General features: G+C 39.0%; 1 protein-coding gene across 1 annotated transcript in view; it reads right to left on the bottom strand.

The window, feature by feature from the left end:
• ARHGAP24 (Rho GTPase activating protein 24) overlaps positions 1 to 20,747 on the bottom strand; it is a 210,554-nt gene that overhangs the window by 179,188 nt on the left and 10,619 nt on the right. The gene's annotated exons all lie outside the window — the stretch shown is intronic.

Here is a 20,747-nt window from a genome sequence, read left to right as displayed (position 1 = left end):
TCATTTTGATCCTATCAGGGATAGCTTGAAGATATTTTGTTTGAAAGAATTTCACTTCCAAAGCCTAAATAATTACTACTTAGGCAATAAAAACTGAGAGAGGTATTATCAGCAGTCAGATTGTAGAAGGCCTGATCCACTGCCCAGTGAAGCTAAGGGAAAAACTGCCATTACTTTTCAATGCATTTTGGGATCAGATGCAAAACCAAGACCCAATAATTTTGCCAGAAAACTGAGGTCTTGGTCAATTATAACTCTTTAGTACACGATCTGCATTTCAACACCAAAACCATCCTACAGATAATCTTACAATAGCTAAACTTTTACAGGCCTACTGTTTGCTTACAGGAATTCAAGCACAGCTATAAATGGCCTAAATTAAATAGGACCAACGAATTTATAAAGAACATAAGAACGTATTCAAATTCTTGTGAATTACAATGGGAATTAGTTAACAAATTATGTCAGGCACCTTTGAAAACATCAATGCATGTGCATTTATCTTCTGTGGTTATGACTGTGCACAGTTTAAACCCTATAGATGAGGTCTGGACACTTCCCCACATCATAATCCCACAGCACCAGCTACATGTGAATCTGCCCACTGTCTAGGATAACTCATAGGCATTAGACCTACCTTTTAGGAATCCTTTAACAGAATAGTCTCCCCAAAAAATTCTGCGTTATTATGTTCAGGACAGCACTCTACCAAGCTGGTAGACAGGAAGCTGAAGTGTGCCAGATGCTTTGCAGTTGCTCTTGAAATAGCAATGACCAATAGTAGTGCCTTCATATTCAGAGCGGCTTTGGTACAAAATGCTGACAGATGGGGGGACTACAAAGTCAGAACCTCTTCCCTCTGCTTTGATCCTTCTGTAGTCAGCACTGAATGGAGCTCAAAGTTAGTTCTAAACACATAATTTCTCTACTCCTTTTCATACAGCAAGAAAATCATATTGGCTGCTTTGGTAGAAATAGCTGGGTAACTGAGTATTTCAAAGTTTCCCCTGTATCTGTCAGCAGCAACATTTAGACAAACCCTTTCTTGTCCTTCTATTACTGTTGGTGACAGCAGGAAGCATAATGAATTTGCACAGCTAAGAGCATTTTTCCCGTTACAGACTGTCTGCTGACAACCAGAAATGACACTTTGTTCTCTTCATCACTTCCTAATCCCAATGCCTTTTCTGAGTCAAGACGGACTCCCACTGTAGAAGACTTGTGTAACTGACAGACATTTACATACAATGTGCACAATGTGCCTAGCTGTCTTTCCTCAAGTGCAGATACACCATGTCTGATTTAGCAGTGATTATGAAATGTCGCACCACAAAATAGGTTTCGAAGCCTTAAGGAGCAACTTACAAGGTGAACACTGTTACACTTTTGCATGTTACTTATTATGCACATATGTCCCCAGCTTTTTCCTCACATGGCAGCACACAGCTGCAAGACAGCTACCAAAGTGACCGGAAAAGCGAAAGTGTGATAGATTGGAGTAGTCCCTCATCTTCCAGGTTTCTGCCCTGGCTTCCACTTCAGGTGTCTTAATCTGTAAAACTGGCAATGCTACAGGCAAATTGCATACAGCAGAAAATCAGCTGTAGCTCTCTGGAGAAGCATACAAAACTACAGACAAGACAGAAAAGAGCCTCTGGTAGCTGAAGGGTCAAGTGATGAAAGATGGACAAAGAAATGCAGAGCAGTTGGCAAGTCTCGCAAGCTGAAATACTGAACAGCAAAAAGGTCAGGGAGCATGTCAAAAGCAGCATCTGAAACAGCAAAAAGATATTCCAACTCCCACATGTCTCTCACAACCAATGGGTTATACCGCATATGAATATCTAAACACTAAAAACCCTCAAACCCTGTTTATAGCTTCATACTTTACATGGAGAAAGTGATTGTAAGGACAGCTTAACAGTAACTTATTTCCCACATGTGAGTGGGTGAATACTTCATTATTTACTGGATTCACTTACAAAAGACTTGATTATGAGTTATGTCCAAGCATGATCTCAGAAGATGATCTCTCAAAGCATAAAAATAATCTCTGGCACTACGCTTTGTTTTCAAAGACTGATGGCAAAAGGCACTGGGAGTAAGCATATCAGCAGCTCTCTCAGTGAATCACAGAGAATGCAACGAGGCTACATGCTCGATCCAACACAACAGGACCTTCCACTTTGTGCTCACTGCATTCACTGCAGTTCAGGCCTTCCACATTCCTTGTAAAATTGACCAACAGAATTAAGATGTTACAAGCTATTCCCCAAGTATGCTGGTAGGCAGGCAAAATATATTCCAGTTTGATGACAGCAGCAAAAGTCTCCTCCCAAACCTGCTGCAATTATTAATCAAAGGAACACACAGGTTCTGCAAAAAGGGTTTGTGGTTTCTGGAAAGTGGGAGGAAGGAAGAGGAACATTTGCTGCCTGGCCTGCACTTCAAATTCATCTTTCTCAGAGCAAACACAGTCCCAGCAAAGCCCCCACTCTGGCAACAAGAGGTTAGCACAGCAAATACTGGCTAACGACATCTCCCCTGATCCACAGATGTTTCGAGCATGAGGAACCTTACTTCTGGGTGCCTTCATAGAAACCACAGTGGAAATAAAGGAAGATTCATCCTACCCCATAATTACCTTTTAAGTCTAAGCGCTAGTTCACATTTGATAAACAGAAGTCTGTGGACTTATTTTTGACATATTTACTATTAACATTTCATGCAAAATTACTTCCTTCTGCTTTGTGAAGAACAATGTAATGTGTTTCCTTTTCAGTTCAAAGAAGTTCAAGTAACAGCAGCAGCATTTGGTATCTGGCTGAGAAATCCTCTGAAGCAGACATCTGACACTTGGAAATGTGTTCCCTTGAAGTACCATGGCATCACTGAAATGTGCACTTGGGAGCATCCTGCCCCAGTGTCTCAGAGGAACTGACAGAATTACAACATCTGCATACACTGAAATTCAGAATTATCATGTTCATTTCTCACCCACTCCAGAGGCTCATAGACAGTGCAGTACCGAGGGGCAACCGTAACGGTGTGTGTGTCCATGTTACACATGTATTGTATGCAGCCAAAAAGAGTATATGGATAGCAAACAGCTAAGCACGTACTGTACACAGGTAGTGAGCACCCACTCAGCTTCAGAGAGCATCTTGGCACTTTCCCAAATTAAACACAGGCACGTCAAAACCAAAAACTCAAACTTGGCATACTCAAAGGGGCATCCACTTCCATTCCTACTAAACTCACCACTGGAGCCAAGACAGGTGTTCCTTTCTGCATGCCAACCCCAGCAGAATATAAATTTAAAACAGACCTACTTTTAAACTGAAATCAGTATAGTCTTAATGTTGTTCAGACATGTTTTATATTAATGGTAATTGCCTCTGTTACTTAAAAACGTTAACCATACTGACATAAATTTCTATGTTATACTACTGAAGACAATATAGTCACCTCTTTTAAAAGCAGATATGTGTCTTTACATGGAAAAAGCCAGCTCAAAATAAGCACCATTACTTTGTCATTGACACTTCCATCGTTTGCCCAGGAAAAGCATTCCTTCGTGCTTATGGAATTAACTTTTTACTTTTTAAAAGCCAAATTAGCATCAGGAAAACAGTGTCCACAATCCTTCCTATATAATTTAGAAAGCACCAATGAGTATGTTATGCCATCTAAATTGTTTTAGTAAATGAAAAATTATACTATACTACACTAATAAAATCACTGTGGCACTGCTCTTTCCAGTAAAGCCTAAGTGAATTCTGCCCCCAAATTCCTAAGCTAGGACCAAGACACTGTCCCTTGACTGTAAAAGTAATTCATATGGAGGAATGGTATAATACATGTGATCCTTATCCTTTAAAAGGTCAATCTGTGCATGGATGCTAACACCTACTTTTCCAGCTTGTACTGGAGGAACCATTAAAGACAAAGATGCAACCCTACTGTATTGCACCCAGAGTCTTCACTTTATTACTATATCCCACAGTTAAAAGGTAATAGCATTCTGTGTTCACTCATGTCTTTCTGTTCAATACATAAAATGCATGTGAAATCTGCACAACATAGAACACCACTACATGCCACCACAGTGAATAGCCTTCCTCCTCACATTTGTCTGCTATGTGAATTGAACAAGAAGCAGAATTCAAAATCAAGAGCACGTTAGCAAGTCATTTTCAGCAACCTGGAAGTTAGCTAAAACCACATAAACACCTTTTTCTGGCATTGCTCTCTCCCACCCAAAAGTGAAGACTAAGTTATTCACTTAGTAAATGATTCAGGAACAGAAGACATGGACATGTTACTTACCTACCCAAAACTTACAATTTCTTGGTTTGTTTACTTAAAAAAAGCACCAGAAAAGCAACATCAGGCACTCCCCAGGTTTTAAGTAGGCCACAGAGACACAGATGCATTAACTAGGACTAACACTTCAGAGAAACAGCCACAAAAGCAGAAGAGAAGCAAACCCAAAGATGGCAGGTCCTGACTCTGCAACCACTTTGAAACTGTGCTAAGCATGTTCATGTTTACATAGTTCAGTTTATTCAGCGTCTACTTTAAGAGAGGCAAAGTATCCTGAGGATATAAATGCCTCCTGCTACGAATGACAGTGCTCATCAACAGCATAAAATGTTAAGAACAAACCAGCAAGATAACCTCCTCTTGTTAACTCCATTTACAGTAAGGAAAGTCTGTGTCTTACCTAAGTCACTACCTGTAGAGCAGCATATCAGCATGCCCAAGGGAAAGGAAGTTATCACCTACATTCAGAGAGCCTTCCTATTTCACGTTACTGTAGTCAAAGCAACAGAGAAGCCTTGCAGCCCTCCCCACAAAAACAGTCCATCTTTATATGGACATCACTGCACTGCACTGGTGCTTTCTTGACTTTTCTTTCTCTCCCTGTTTATCCCCAAAAACAGCTGTAATTTCACAAGCCTGCAACTACTGCCTTGGACAATTACTCCTTGAAAAATGAATCCCATTAACAGGTTTCTCTAATTCATGTGTGAAAGGGGAAAAAAAACCCTCATTGTTTGGGCTTCTCTTTTTAGAAACCCAAATGTGCAGAACTTCCTTCTGCATTACCCATGTTGCCACTAATTTTAACTAAGCTCATCCCTTACAGCATAAAGCTGCAAGTACACATGGACCTGGATCTGGGTCATATATAGCACTATCAGAAAGATACAGTGCTATATTAAACAAAGGATGTTTCTTCTGCACCCACAGTGCCCTCCTTTTCATCACACTTACAACACTTGGTGCTTAATTCTGAAGTAGGGTCAGCACTAGCTTTGAAAACAATGCCAGCTTATCTCCATGATACACATTTGCATTTTGTGATGATGTAAGTTACTCATCACACTTCAGCTTTTCTTCTTCCCATCTCAAAAAATTTGCTGACTGTAACAAATCAACAGGGAAATGAACACGTAAGGATAACTCTTGAACAATACCAGTTTCTTAGGGAGTTGCCAAAAGCCACAAACCATGCTAACACATCAAGATGCTTGGAGACCCAGTTAGATAATATTGCACTCTTAATTTCGTAACAGTGTCTGGAAGTTACCTATTAGTTTGCTAAGCTAGCTAATAACACCGTTTCATCCCCATCCCTACCCTCTGCCTCCATCCAAACTACATTCACAATTATGACTGAATAAAACTTATTCCCATTTGCAGCACATCATCAGAAGCAATAAATCACAGGACAGAAAAAGTAACCATGTTCATGTGGCTATGACAGGTACAAGTTAATAGGAGACAACAGTCACCAACTTGCCAAACAAGCATGGTTTGAGGACTAGGACCACAGGCTGATCTACTCATTTTGCTGTGCTCATGCAATGCTATCATGTCTCTAGCAATGCTGTTGGCTGAGGTCCTTGATTCTGTGGGAGCGTGGAGTTAGCTTGTTCCTGACCAGCAGAAATATGCATTCTTGGTCTCAATGCAGATTGCTCTTCTTTTTGCACTTCAAAAGGAAAAGCAGCTTCATGCAAAGTAACAGTCATTCCTCTCTCAGTACCTCTCCTTTTGGCTCTTTAAGCTTCAACCCGCTGCTGACACCAGTCTTTTAAAAATCATCCTCATGAGAAGAAAAATCACAACTGCTCTGTGATACATACTATCAGTCAACCAGTGTTAATTGATTAACAACACAGAACAATGAAGTAAAGAAGGAAATACAACAGAAGGGCTTTCCTACATGTAGAGTATCAGAATGAACAGGGTCTTCCCAGCATTATAGATTCACCATATAAAGCTGGGAGGGACATACTTCCTATGCAGTGCCCATAACAATAAAAATCAAGGAAGTTTTATCCCCAGTCAAATGGTATGAACAAGGATTTTTACCTTAAAAGGACAAAAAAAATAGAACTGCGCTGATCTAATTCATACTCCAATCTAGAACTTGAATAGACAAAAAGGAGAACAGAAATACAGTGCAATGTGGCCCCTTGCACTTCCATATCAAGTATATCTTCTAGACACTGCTGCACTCATGAAGAGAGATGTCAAGATTCCCAAGTGCCATTTTACAAGAATTCCTACCCATATTATTAATTTATTATTATTAGTTGAACCGTTGATTTCCTTTCCTGTACAACTTGTACATGGTAGTGACCGTATCCAGTTTCAAGTTCTGTTCATCCTCATGTTCCTGCAGTTTTGCTTTTCTACAAGTTTCAGGAGCCTTAAGTAATGCATATGTAAGTATTATCTTCCCCTTCTTTCTGGTGGCTACAGGTTAAGAAAAACAGGAAAAAAAATCAAATTCCTTTCATAGAATAAGAATTTTTCCCTCTGTCACGTTTGAATAGTAATTTCAAAAGTATTTATTTTTAGAATGAAGGACACCTTTTTTTCCTCACTTGTAACCTTCAAGTTATCTATAACCCGTGCCAACACCGTCATGCATTTCAAAAGCAACATGTTTTTTCAGTGCAGGAAAACAACAGAAGTTTAAGTCAGTGCCTCATAAATTCAAGCAGCTCCTTACTTCCTTAAGCACAGACTGCTCAAAGATTTATTTTTGCAGAATAAGGTGCATTCTGGAAAGCATAAATTACACAAGGTAACTGCTAATAGAAATACAGCAATCAGCACCAGAGTTTATTCCATATGCAAGCCAGTGCAGAAGTGCTCAGGAAAAGTTGTAACTACAACTTTTATGATTTTCAAACTATCAGCTATGTATAATTTTTCATCAGGAATTACAAACCTCTGAAAGAAACACTGCAGAAAGGACACTATAAGGCAGTTAATCTGTTCTAGTAACTTTACACTTGACTTTTCTTTGCACCTACAACCCTAACTACAATTGTATGTTTTTTAATCATCTCTTGTTACGATAATGATTTGAATGTTAAGCCTGCTCTAAGTTGGAAGGTAAGATTTCTAGGTATCAGCCCCATAGGAAGTCATTTCTGATCAGAATTGTGTTTTACATCAGATATGATGGTTCTCAAGACCATTTCAACATTTACAAATGGAAAACATAATTAATCTTTTTAAAAAATAAAAACCAGGTTAGCCAGTGTAAATAATGGATGACATTGCAGCAACAACTGGGTTTTCTAGAAAACTCAGAGAACTTTGTAGTCTGTCTGCAGGACAGATGCTCTGATTATTGTCTTGTGACTCCAGTTCTTTCTTTACAGTAGATCTGAAAAAGCTTTTCTAATTTTTCACTTTTTTTTTTTTGTTGTTGTTCTTTCCAATTATTCTTAAGGCCTTTGTCTTTCAGAAGACAGAAGACTGCTGGTGCCATTTCAGAGCAGTTAAACAGCAAGACTCAAACAATTCCGTGACTTTGTATTTTCTAACAAAACAGTCAAATGTCCTGGAAGAACTAAAAAATAGCTTTCTACATCAAATTTTCAGAATTAACAGAGAGAAGAAGAATTGAGCACAGCCAACAGCTGTCAAACCTGTGGGTGTTGTGGAAGGCATTCAGCTTCGCCAACAATAAGATGGTAAAGGAACCGGGAATCTGGATGAAACACATACAAAACATACCAATGCTCAGAAGCACCAATGCACATTGCTTCTTGAGATGACAAATTTGCCATGTGCTTCAGTGAAATAAAAAATAAAATTGTTCATTTGGTTGCTATTTGTGACTAGGCATTGTAACGGAGTGGTATCATCTACTTACCTTCTGCATCAATACCAGCTGAAGAGTCAAAGCGCAAGATATTAAGATATCAAACATCACCAACTGTACTTTGTTAGGATATGCAAGAAACCTACAGGACTAGCTGTCTCATTAAGGACTTTAGATCATCACGCAAACACATGCAACAAGGATTGAGCAGCAGCAGGGTTCCTCTACTGTACACCAAGAGTTACTGTCAAACCACAGCCAACCTAATGACTTCAGCACTGGCTCATTGCACCCCTTTAAGCTCAGGCCACACCGAAGAGGTATGAACCCTAACCTATAAATAGATAAAAGCAGCTAGAACTTGGAAATCATCTCCGCTTTACACAAATACAGGAACAATTCCAATTTGATGCTTTTGCTCACAAAGTACTTGCAGTTATAGTTCAACAAGAACAAAATTATGTTTCCGGCATTCCAGCTTTCTGCTAAATTAGATGCAGATGAAGGTTTTTTTCCAAACATATGGTAGACAATGCAGCTGAAATCTCAGCTAGGCCTTGAAAGACCCTGTACATAAAGCATTAAGCTTTCTACAACACACAGGGAATCAAGGGAAGGAGTAACTACTATGATTTCACTTCATAGTGTGATTTAGGATGATATTATGAGACAGAAATGTTAAAAGAAAGTAATAAAAGCCTTTCATGTACCCTCAAATAAAGTCAGATGTTCACGTCTCATGTATCTGGACAACCTCTGCTTTCAATGGAAGCCTGATCTCCACTTCAAAGGGAGGAAATTAGACAAAAGGAGAAAGAATGTACACCTCTCAGTACTGTCAGCTCCAGGAAACCCAAGACCAAAGGACTAAATCCATCACTTTCCCAATGCCCCCAAGACAGACCAAAGCCTACAAGATATTTAACTGAGAGAGAAATTGAAAGCACAAGCTTTTCCAGTCCTCAGTCTCAGCAACCAGTTTATAAACTTTGCTCATTTTATTATTTGAATAGTCACTGCATAGAAAGAACATTTCTGTATGTCCATTAGTAATACAACTTCTGGTTATGGCTGCAAACAGAAGCCATGCCATCCACCATGTGTAGGTGGCTTTGTTCTTTTAATTGGTACTGAAGGCAGCAAACAAAAGTTTAACCAGATTATATGTTTAGCTTCCTCAACGTTTAGTTTGTCCTCAAATATTAACAGTGAATACAAAACATTGAAAGCACGCAGATAAAACCCCGATTCCCGGCTTTTTCCCTCCATTCTGAAAATACTTCTAGCACTTTAAAAGTTATTGAATGGTGAAGGAATTATTCTTCCCATGCTCCATTCTTTGGTATGTAGTTTGATAAGAATTTGGTTTGATCTGTAAACTCTGCAATAAGTAGTTTTGCCACTTGGGAGTAGGTTGTATATTTTTCATGCGATACCTTTCTCTAGTACTTGCTTCTGATTGTTCAGAAAATTGTCTGCCCATGCTAGAAGTTGATGCTTTAGTCCTCACACAGAATATGTTTGAAACGTCTCCAAAGCAGCGGCTATTTCTGGCTTAAATGACACAAAAAATTTGTGAATAGGTTGCAAGTTCAACCATTACCACTGCATTTCCAAGCATACACACACACTGTTCAAGTACGGTCGAATGTTTCTTATCAGACATACATATACTTCACTGAGACTATTTACATGAGTAAAATACATAATATAGCTAGTACCCTGTTCACATTGATACAGATTCTGTATAGCTGCTGAAGAGTTAATATCGTTGAAAACTTATCTGTGCATTGTTAACTTTTCTACCTTTTCATGCAACTCCTATTACAAGACAGATATGAATAAATTCAGCTGGAATCCACATCAAAACTCACTATTTCCAACATCTTTTCTTTTTTGAGATCTTGCAGGGAACACAGGGAATGCAGGTTCTTAAACTATCTTTACAAGAACATGTTCTGAAATAAAGTTTGCTACAAAGAAGGCAAGTACAACCAGTACTGGCTGGCTTCAGAATAACAAAACTAAAAATCTGGTTTTTACATCTATCCGCTCCTCTAGTACATCATCTATAGTATTGGACACAACCAAAGCACTGTTCTATCAATAGTGTATCTATTTTAACTGTCATTATTTAGTGCTTCAAATGACAACACACTGAACTGCTGCAATGTAAGTTCACACATGCTCATGCTTGTGCATGTACCAGCAAAAATACAAACTGAGACGATGGCTAGCCTGCAAGGTACTTATGAGGAGTTAAATTCAATTTAAGCCCAGGTAAACTTTAGACTTTGGGGGAGGAGGGAGAAAGTTGCTCTGAGGTTTTACAAAACAGTTTCCATTAAGTAGCAAAGTTGTACTACAGGTGAAATTTTCACTTATGGTCCAAAAGTTATTGGTTTACATCTCTGTTTCTGGGATGCTGTTTTTAAACAGATACATGAACTTTATAACATTCCTTTAAAACAGATGCAAACTACAAGTTACAAGTGCATGAAAAGGCAGTGCTCAGTGATACGTACTTTGCAATGGATGCAATAAAAAAGGAACAATAAGACCTGATCAGGGATGATGGTAGTGTCAGAAACTGTACTTTAAAGTGGCATGTCTACCAAGTAACATATTCAGGTTGGGCAGATTTGGATGCATCCAGCCGATAAGTCTGCTCATTAATTGGTCCAGCACAACTGTATTGTTAACGCAGGAAATACAGTTGAGTTAATCTATAATTTGTTTCATTTAGATAAACTGATTTTCATAAGAACTGGTATGAATCAAAACAAGGTCTATCATTTTGCTTTCTCACATTTGCCCCTCTACTGAATTTGTGGTTCAGATAATGAGTTATAAACAGGTATTTGTAGCTAACCTAGCCCACAGCCATGCAAGCTGCTTTACTGGTTGGCAAGACAGACAAATACTGGAATCCATTCCTGGCAAAATTTTAAAGAGAAACAAGTTCTTGAGACACACCACCTCTTTGATCTTGAAATCCCTCCTTCCTCAGCAACAATTTCAGGATCTGGCTAATCTTTCACTGAAACTGAAACTGAGCAGATGAGATCCTTTTCAGCATCTGAGCATTCAAAATCCTGCAGAGCCCATATTTTTCAAAATTATTCATTACTGCATTTTTGTAAATTTACCTCAGTTTATTTATTCTGCTCAAAAACGGCAAATGAACATTTCATTTGTAAATATTTTGGGACTAGCAAAGTACGTTCCCAGGAATTTACTAGGCAAGTGTTCAGTTACTACTACTTTTACCCAGCTCAGTCACACGGCTTTTCCTGCACAAACACCCATACAGGTGATCCAAGCATAAAACTGACACAGCTGTGCAGCTGTGTTGAGCCTGTAACAGCTCTACAGCTGGTTCAACAGCTGAGAAATAAAAGCGAGGTAAGGCAAAAGCAGTTACGATAAACTCCATTTGCCTCTTTCAAACAGCTGTGGAGAAACTAGAACTAGGCTCCACCTACTGTCCCTCCACTTCCTAGAGACCTGTACACCATAAAGAAGAGGGTAAGAAAATGCTTCTGACCATACAAATTGGTTCATTTTTCTCAAGAAGGGTAATGAGCTATGAATGCATGGGTTTGGTAACCAAAAGATCTGTCTGCTGTACCAAAAGGGCATTTTGATTTGCTGGTCCTGTAACAACACTGACAATATCAACCACTGCCATGGGTGAAAATGGTGCAGAGGTGCATATCAGAGTATTTTATGAAGTAATTTTCACTGAAAACCAATGCACAGAAGGAGAGATCACATGAAGCAGGACAGCTATAACCTCTCCATTTTACTTGGTTTTGCAACCCCAAAACATTTGCCAATTATTTTGTACACAGAGTCCAAAAAGGACATTCAAGAGAAGTATCTAACTCTCTCCCAGTGACATTTGCTTCAGACTGCTAATTCTGCAAGACACAATCAACCAGAGCATGAGGACAGAAAAGGAACTAGAAATCACAACCTGACTACAACCTTTTCAATCCCAAAGCAATCACAAAGTGATGATGAGATCATCTCCAATGAAAACTATTTTTTTCAGGGGGACAAATTAAACTAGTGACCAACATATCACTGACACTATTTATGCAAGGTCTACAGCTATTGTGCCACCACACAGAAACTGTAAGAGAGAATTCAAAGTTTGATGAAAACGTCAAAGCCAGCTGTTTGCATCTAGAAAATAATGAGATCCTGGTAGGAAAAAAATGAGAGAGTTGTCAGATGGCAGCCCTTTCACACTATTAGAGGCAAGATTTATAGAGAATTTTAAATGAACAGCAATATAAACAAAGAAGTAGACATTTATCATGGTGATAGCTTTAAGTTGATAACTGGTAATAAATCTCTGTATGTGATTTACTGCCAAATCCATGTACAAGCACAAGTATGCACAACAACTCCTAAGAAGATGAATAGCATAATTTTAAGATTAAAAGTGCAATTATGTCCACATTCCTACCATACAGTACTGAACCTTAGATTTCACGTTCTCAAGAACCCCTCATCTTTCTAAGTATTTTCTCATCTGAAACTTGAATCCGAGTTCTACTTTTCATCATTTCAGAAACATCCCAGTATCTTAAAAGTCAACACAAGGTATATTATTTGTTAAATTAGACACTAGTTCACAAAATGTTCTCAAAATCAAGCAATGCAGCATTTGAGTTAAAAAGAAAAATAATGCAAGTGATAAGCTCCCATCAATGGTTACAATTACATGAATGAGTGTTAAGTTGCTGGCCAGCTTTCTTCAATGAAATTGGAGTGTGGCAAAAGTCCGGGAAATAGGAATCCAACAGTATGAAAAGGTGAAACACACACACATGTAACATTAGCTCTTCTATGAAGACAAAACATGAGTTCAATTCAGAGCAGATGCTGAGGAGAAACTGATCACATCCCTGTGTCACACTTGACACGGAGGACTAAGCCACAGTTTACACTTTGAATTACTCAATTGTGAAGAACACAAAGTGGAAGAAAAAGAAGAAAACTGACATGCCATCACCACAGTTAAAAGACACATCTGGATATTATGAAAGCAAAATATTTTAAACAGGACTTCCAGTTCTCTCGCGCAAGCATACATTAGATGTGCTAAGCACGTGGTAGAGCTGCACGGCACATGATGAATGAAAAAAATGAAAATCGGTTTTAAAAGGAACAGATTTCAATACAGTCTTCCAGAACAAAGCTGCTGTACTATCGTTACCATGGTTCACTGGGGAAATTTACTTCATGTTCACTGGAAGGAAGGAAAGGAAGGAAAGGAAGGAAAGGAAGGAAAGGAAGGAAAGGAAGGAAAGGAAGGAAAGGAAGGAAAGGAAGGAAAGGAAGGAAAGGAAGGAAAGGAAGGAAAGGAAGGAAAGACATAAGCAGCTCTGGCAGCAGTCTGACATTTTCTGAGAGACTGCTGAGCAATCTGGGTGCCCCAAAATATTTCTCACATCTGGGACTTGAGGAGCATCCTGGCATAATTCACCTCACGGTCCAGATCTTTTTTAAGAATCTACCATTCAAGCAGCCCTGCAACAAACCCTTTCCCAAGGAGCTATTTAAAGTGTGAATCTGCAAAGCAAAACCTTAGCAAGCTGTTCTAGCATCCCTGAAAAGAAAAGGAAAAAAGGCTTCGACAGTGGTAATTTGGAAGCAATGGAACACTTTACAAAGATGGCACAATTTACAAAACTCAGACTTCGTCAAAGCTATTCTGGCTTTTTTCTTCGTATCTTAAGGCAGTAAAGTTGCTGCTCTTGGATAGAAACCTGCCTTTAAGATTTGTAAGAATTATTTGATTCCCCATGAGAACTGCAAGAATTACGTTTGATGGACTAAGAACAGAGGAAAGACTGCAACTCTGGCCTACTTCTTGCAAGATTAACATTTGAAAAATACTATTTGCCGTCTCTGACAAAAACAGCCTGAAAGGAACACAATAAACATAGATGTCTTTCTTCATTACAGTTCCTTAACAGTGGTAATATATAACAAATTAGCTGCAAACTCGCTGTCCAATTCAATATTGAAAATAATACATCATATCAATGTATCATCAGTTTGTTCACCGAGTTTGATTTTTCTCTACTGGAAACAACAAAAACAACTTGGAAGACATTCAGGGCAGAGGAATAAAGATGAGCATTTTGTTGGACTGACACCGTGACAGCCAAGGAAAGAACACAAAACATTCCACAAATATTTGAAGGGTGCAAGCACTAAGGAGAAAAACAACAACATGCAGGGGAAGATGACAAACATATGGCAAGAAAATATGTGGCTTGGGAAGTACATCAGCAATATAAATCATCAAAGTTACCACCACATGCTTAGGTGAGTAAACAGTCTCTTGTTTAAACAACAAGAACAAGCACCACCTTTCCACTGCCCAGCAAAAGCCCTCAGGTGTTCGGTGAGGTGTTCCTTCAGCTGTTCAGACATGCAGGTACACCATTTGGCTCAAGTTCATTTTTTCCACACACAACACGTTCATCCAAATTTGTACTAGAAAAAAAAAGATGGTCTGAATAGTTTTCAAACATCTTTACCATCCTGATGACTACCATTCCATAAACACAAAGCTGTTCATGAGGATCCTATACATAAACAGAAAATGTATATTCCTGAAGACATGTGTTTTACGTTTAGCTAAAAGATTTCTCTGTATGACTACTGCCACTTGTTTCAGATTTCCGATGTTTTGAGCTTTGCATGGTTTCACATCAAGCTCAAAATATTAAGTGTGGTTCTGAATTTATGAAAATACAGCAGTTCAGGAAAACGCACCTTAGTATCCCTCACTGCTGATGTCCTCCGTATGTGAAGAAATCATCCCATTGTTACAGCATTTTTGACTAAGACAGCATCTAACTTGTTCAGGTCAAAACCAAGGATTTAAGCATATGAACAAACCTGCGAATGCATGCTGGACAAAACAGCAGTAATGCCATGAACTATATGACTTTCTTTGCAGGAAGTTTTCCTCTTTCAGATGGTAGATTGACACAAACAACTGGGATAACCCTAAAATGATGTTCCACATATTTCAACTTACTACTGGCTTTCTGCTACATTTATCTGACTCCTGGTTTATTGGTATGTGCTGTATTTTTCTCAGCAATACTTTCTCTGCCCTTTTTATTTGGTTTCAGGAGATACTGAACACGATATAAATGGAAGCTTTTGTTTGAGGAAAAATTACATCAGCTATCAAAAGCCCACAGCAGATGTATCTTGAGGTCATGAACCCGATCTCTCGTACAATCAGAATGCCAAGACACTGTCAGCAGCACTTAGGATAACAACAACAGTACTAAGTTCAATAGTAATAGCTTTTTTTGAAAGAAAGGTGTGTCAAAATCTATTGGTAAAACAGTATGGATTGTGAAGCTGCTGACACTAACCTCTACAGCAGGTCAACACACTGAACAACAAACAAAAGTCCTAAAAGCACTGAAGGCACCTATTCATACTTAACTGTTCCCAGTTTTCTGCACAGCAGCTGTTGCATTTTCTAAGCTCTCTGGCAATTTTTAAGAACCTGTCTGAAAACAAACATGGAAAACTGCTAAACATGCTGCAGAGTAGAGAGGATAAAAGATGCTCAGTGGAAATGAACCACCAATTCACCACGCACGAGGAACGTGCTCACCCTAAACTTGTCCATGAAATTCTCAGAGCCCCCTCCTGTGTTAAACATGTACCACGTACACTACCTGACCGAATGCATGCAGTAATGAAGTATTATTCTTTCTGGTCCATTGTACACAGAGTCTCCAATTACAATTAGCTCTCAGGTATGTTACAAACACAAGACACTTGGAAGCTTGCCTTCTGCTGTTTTCAGAGGACTTCGTTTTTATTCACCAGCCCTGCACACCCACAAAGGGCCAGTCAAAATTTTGCTGTCAACAAGAATGATAAAATTTTGCTGTTATTATAGCAATAGGTATTCAGCCATCTAAAACCCTTACAAGAGCTCACTGTACTTTGGTAACAACTAAAAACTTTTCTGATTAACAGACTCTTCCTTTAGCTGCAAAAAACCCACAGCAAAATTAGCATAACTACACAAAAACCGGTAAGTTACCCTGAAGACCTTACTCAATTTAACTTTTTTCCCCACCCCAAATGCTCAAATTAATGCAGCATTGTTTTAAGACATCACCTTGAACTGTTCAGAATTTTCCCAAATTCTACAGCAAGACAAAAATCAGTATTTTACTTGGCTGTGCTTGATGTTTGTGACCTACAACATAATATGTTTTCCTGACTGATGGAGAGAATTTTGCTTACAAGAAAACAACCTGCAAACTGTTCACATTTAACATTTCACAAACGCCATAGGAAGTTTAACAGCTGTTTAGAAGTGCACATTCATGTTACCAAATCACATAAAGCATGACTATTAACAAGCAGCAAATACACTGAACTGCCAGCTTGGGTAAAGGCAAGCGCTGCAAAAGCTGGGAGAGGCATGGCAATTATTGATTTTCTACCACAGAGGTTTTTTTCCCCAGCTCTGCAAAAGGCATCATTTCATTTAAATTTCTTACCAGTATGGACAACAAGAATAACAATGTTTAAAACAATCCAACATTTCAAGGGTGCAGGCTGAAGTGTCATATTTTTTCTGTTCTCCTGGTTTCGGCTGCGATAGAATTATTTTTCTTAATATTTGGTGCAGTGCTGTTTTAGCTTTAGTCTGAGAACAATGCTGATAACACACCGATGTTTTAGTTGTTGCTCAGTAGCACTTACCCTGGTCAAGGACTTTTCAGTCTCTCATGCTCTGCCAGTGAGGAGGGGCACAAGATGCTGGGAGGGAGCAGAGACAGGACATATGACCCAAACTAGCCAAAGGGTTATTTCACACCACAAAACACCATGTTCAGTACAGAAACTGCAGAGAGTTGACCATAAGGGGCCGATCACTGCTCAGGGACAGGCTGCGTATCAGTCAGTGGGTGGTGAGCAATTGTGTTGTGCAAGAATCAATCACATACATTTGAAGTTCACCTTTTAGCTGTTAAATGTTGCCATGTCAAACAAAAAAAAGTTATAATTCACTCACAATGCCAAATTTAACCCCACATGCTACTAGCACTAACTAGCAGCAATACACCTGTTCTTTCAGAGTCTCTAAGAAAAGTAGCTCTATCTATAAAGTAAAAACACATGCAAGAAAAATGCTGCCTCCTTGTTCATGAATTCCTTGTCTGAACACCAGCTTACCAATTCAATCCTGTCTTAAGTGTACAAGTGTTAAGACCAAGGCTTGCTTCCCCATTTCCCAACTCCAGAGGCTTTAGTATTATTCTTCCATCACTAAAACACCTACCATGAAAAACCTTTTCAATCTCTGCATCTTCCTTGACTTTTTTACAAATTTCATGACCAGAACAATCAGCCATTCTAATGTCACAATGGAGCACCGAGGCCTTATTGAGATGCTACTTAATAGTAGTGTATTATTTGCTTTTCATTTCAAACACAACTTAAACCAACAGAACTGACAATTTTGTTATACTATATGACATAGCACATATATATGAAACAGGCTCAGTAACATCCTGTCACATAAACTGAAACAAACCCAAAACCAAAGAAAACCCCATCACCCCAACCAAACAGCAATTTTACTGTGTACTCTTTTGTCCCAGGATGGCATCACCATCACTATCTTGGAACTCAGCGACCTTTTCATGTCAGCTTGGTGAAAACTAATGTGTTTTCACATAAGCTTTCAGCTAAAACATCCGGTCTTCCTGCAGAGTTGTTTCAGCACCACCACCACCAAAAATACAAGTTGCTGCTTAAAGAGCTCTGTAAAATTTTAAAAGGCCAGTTAACAGGGGAGAAATTACAGAATCATGTCATGATTTCCACACTACTTTACTCCTTATTAGCCTCAAATATTCTGCAAATGATGGACTAGGCAAAACACACAGATTCTTTTTGTTCCACTTCCAGTGAGTCTCAGAACAAACTATTTGCTCATACCAGTTTCCAAGCAATCTGTCTAGGCATCCAACTTTACAAACTAGAAAAACTATTCAAGCCTTCTTGCTTTTAAACATACACAAACCAAGAAACTTGTTTAATAGACCTCGTCTCTGTGATTATTTCTTGATGCTCTTGACACATAGCATCCCCACAGAAATTGTGGATGCCCCCTCCCTGGAAGCGTTTAAGGCCAGGTTGGAGAGGGCTTTGCGCAACTGGTCTAGTGGAAGGTATCCTTGCCCATGGCAGGGGGTTGGAACTGGATGATCCTTAAGGTCCCTTCCAAACCAAACCATTGTGTCATTCTATGTTTTCCAGTAGATCATCTTTTTGTTTTTACAATAAGACTTCAACCCTTTCCTTGCTAATCGTCTGCAGCAGATGCTAAAAAGCTGAGCTTCTGCATGCTTCTGAACACACACAAATCTACTTTTTCCAGACTTCTAGCAACACACACATCTTGTTTCTGAGCTCAGATTTGCATCCTATTTTTCAAGCACAGACATTAACTTCACACAAAATTTAAGGAGTACCTTGCTACCACCAGCTCCACACTTCGTATTTTCCAAGTTAACATCCATAGCTGTACACGTATCCTTTCAGCTGTACTGGCATATCACAGCCAACATTCACCACACATGAGCTGCAACTTCCAGTAATCTCCCAGTGCCGAGTGATTTTAGACATACTTGCTATTTGGTTTCCATGCTTTAGGCATTTCCCTAATACTTTTGATTATTCTCCAGGGCAACATTACCTCTTTAGTGCTTGAAATCATAAAACGGTGGATTCATTCCATGACAGGGGAAAGATTTATTCAAAGACAAGAATAAATCTTGTCTAGGGATACAAAACCTATTCTATCTCTCTTACTTATTCTCAAAAGCAATGGGACAGGTAAATGCAAATGCCTACAGCTCTAGGCACTGCAAGTTACAATTTCTAAAGAGCAGAAATTCTGTGTAGGTCTTAAAGATGGGCATGGAAATCCTGAACTACCTTAGTTGCTGATATTACCAAATATTCCTCCAGCAGAATATTTGGCTAATGGTCCAGCTTTTATTTTATGTACGCGTTCCGTAACTGTAAAAATGGACAGACAGGGACTCTTCCTCAATTAAAATATGCTTGTTTTTTATCTGTCTTTCCATCCCCAACATAATATGTTAGAGAACTGAAAATGGAAAACAAACACTGTTTTTCAAGATATAAATACGTAAAGAAGGTGTGCACCACACATATTAAAGAACAAGACTTGATAAAGTGCAGTAACAGGCAAAGAAAAATCTTCCATGAGAAAGGTCTAGATTTAACAGGAAGTATCATGGTATTTTTTGAGTATGTCAAGACTACACTGAATAGGATGGGTACAAACCAGACCTCACATGGACCTCTGATCTCCAGATAGGAATGAAAGGAGCAGTGAGGCTACAAATAAGTAAAGTACATGACACTGTATTTGCATTAGAGCTCTCTTTTTAAGGTACATGACAGAGGAAACTGAACAGATCACTGATCTGTCACACATACAGCAGTCCCTCATGCAGCACCTCCAAGATCCAGAAGAAAATGCTAAACGTCTTCTCCAAGAAGAAAGTACAAAAAGAAGAGGAATGCTCCTGCAGCTCAAAAAATCAGACCACTGAGTGAAAAAATGTTACCACAGCTGCCATACTCTTGTTCTCCTCAAGAGCCATGTTGTATGGAGATTTGTCAGGTATTTCAGGTCATTAGAAAATAAGTATGACCTACTTAAAATATCTGCACATCTGAGTGGCATCACAGGCCCCAGACATTCAATTTTGGTTTAAATTACCCAGACAATCCCACCAGCCTAAGACACTGGAGGCAATTATTTCTAAGGGGGAGCTAAATGGCAGGTGAAAGCTTTTTATGAAATCCAAGGGGGGGGAAAAAAAGCAAACATTTTCTCACTGGTCATTTGGGAAATAATTAGTTCCTCGTGGCACATTTCCACATCTATCAATACATCCCAGTCGCTCTGTCCACAATTTAGCACTATCAGGCAATCGGTCTGCAAGTGAAATCAGATCTATCCCTGTCATAACTACCTGTCCGCAGCAACAGCTCAGTGATAACTGCCTGTTTTTCACATCCTTAGAAGGGAAACTGAAATACTGCAAAGGCATGTCCCTCAAATCTCTCAGTAGCACTGCTTGTATCCCATTATTCCAGTTTTTGCCCTTCCACTGTAGTAGCGTGACCTTTTCTTTATTGTTTTATTGACCTGGGTTCATTCAGCACTTGGTATAATGGTACAGACTGGAAATTATTTCCTTCCCTGGGTATTTTCATCAGGTATTGTATAGTAATTTATCATTACCTATTGGGCACCTAAGTAAGCTGCAAAATATTTACTGCATAGTCCTACATAGACTAATAATAACTAAAATGGCCTTTTGGCTAAGGTGCCATTTCCCAGTAGTCCCAATGAAAGTAAGAAATGGTAAAACTCACGTTTCATAGCCTTTCTGTTCATGCTGGGAGATGAAGATCTCCGAAGCAATGTCCCAGGAGTGACACCGTCAAATAACATGCAAACATCTGAAGGGAGTCTCAGCATTTAGGA

The sequence above is a fragment of the Neopsephotus bourkii genome, unplaced genomic scaffold (genome assembly GCF_033783945.1).
Source record: "Neopsephotus bourkii isolate Nb327-2 ecotype Australia unplaced genomic scaffold, CSIRO-AGI_Nbou_v1 NB_547, whole genome shotgun sequence".
Lineage (NCBI taxonomy): Eukaryota > Metazoa > Chordata > Aves > Psittaciformes > Psittacidae > Neopsephotus > Neopsephotus bourkii.
The sequence above is the reverse complement of the archived record's forward strand: the minus strand, read 5'-3'. Positions and strand labels throughout refer to the sequence as shown.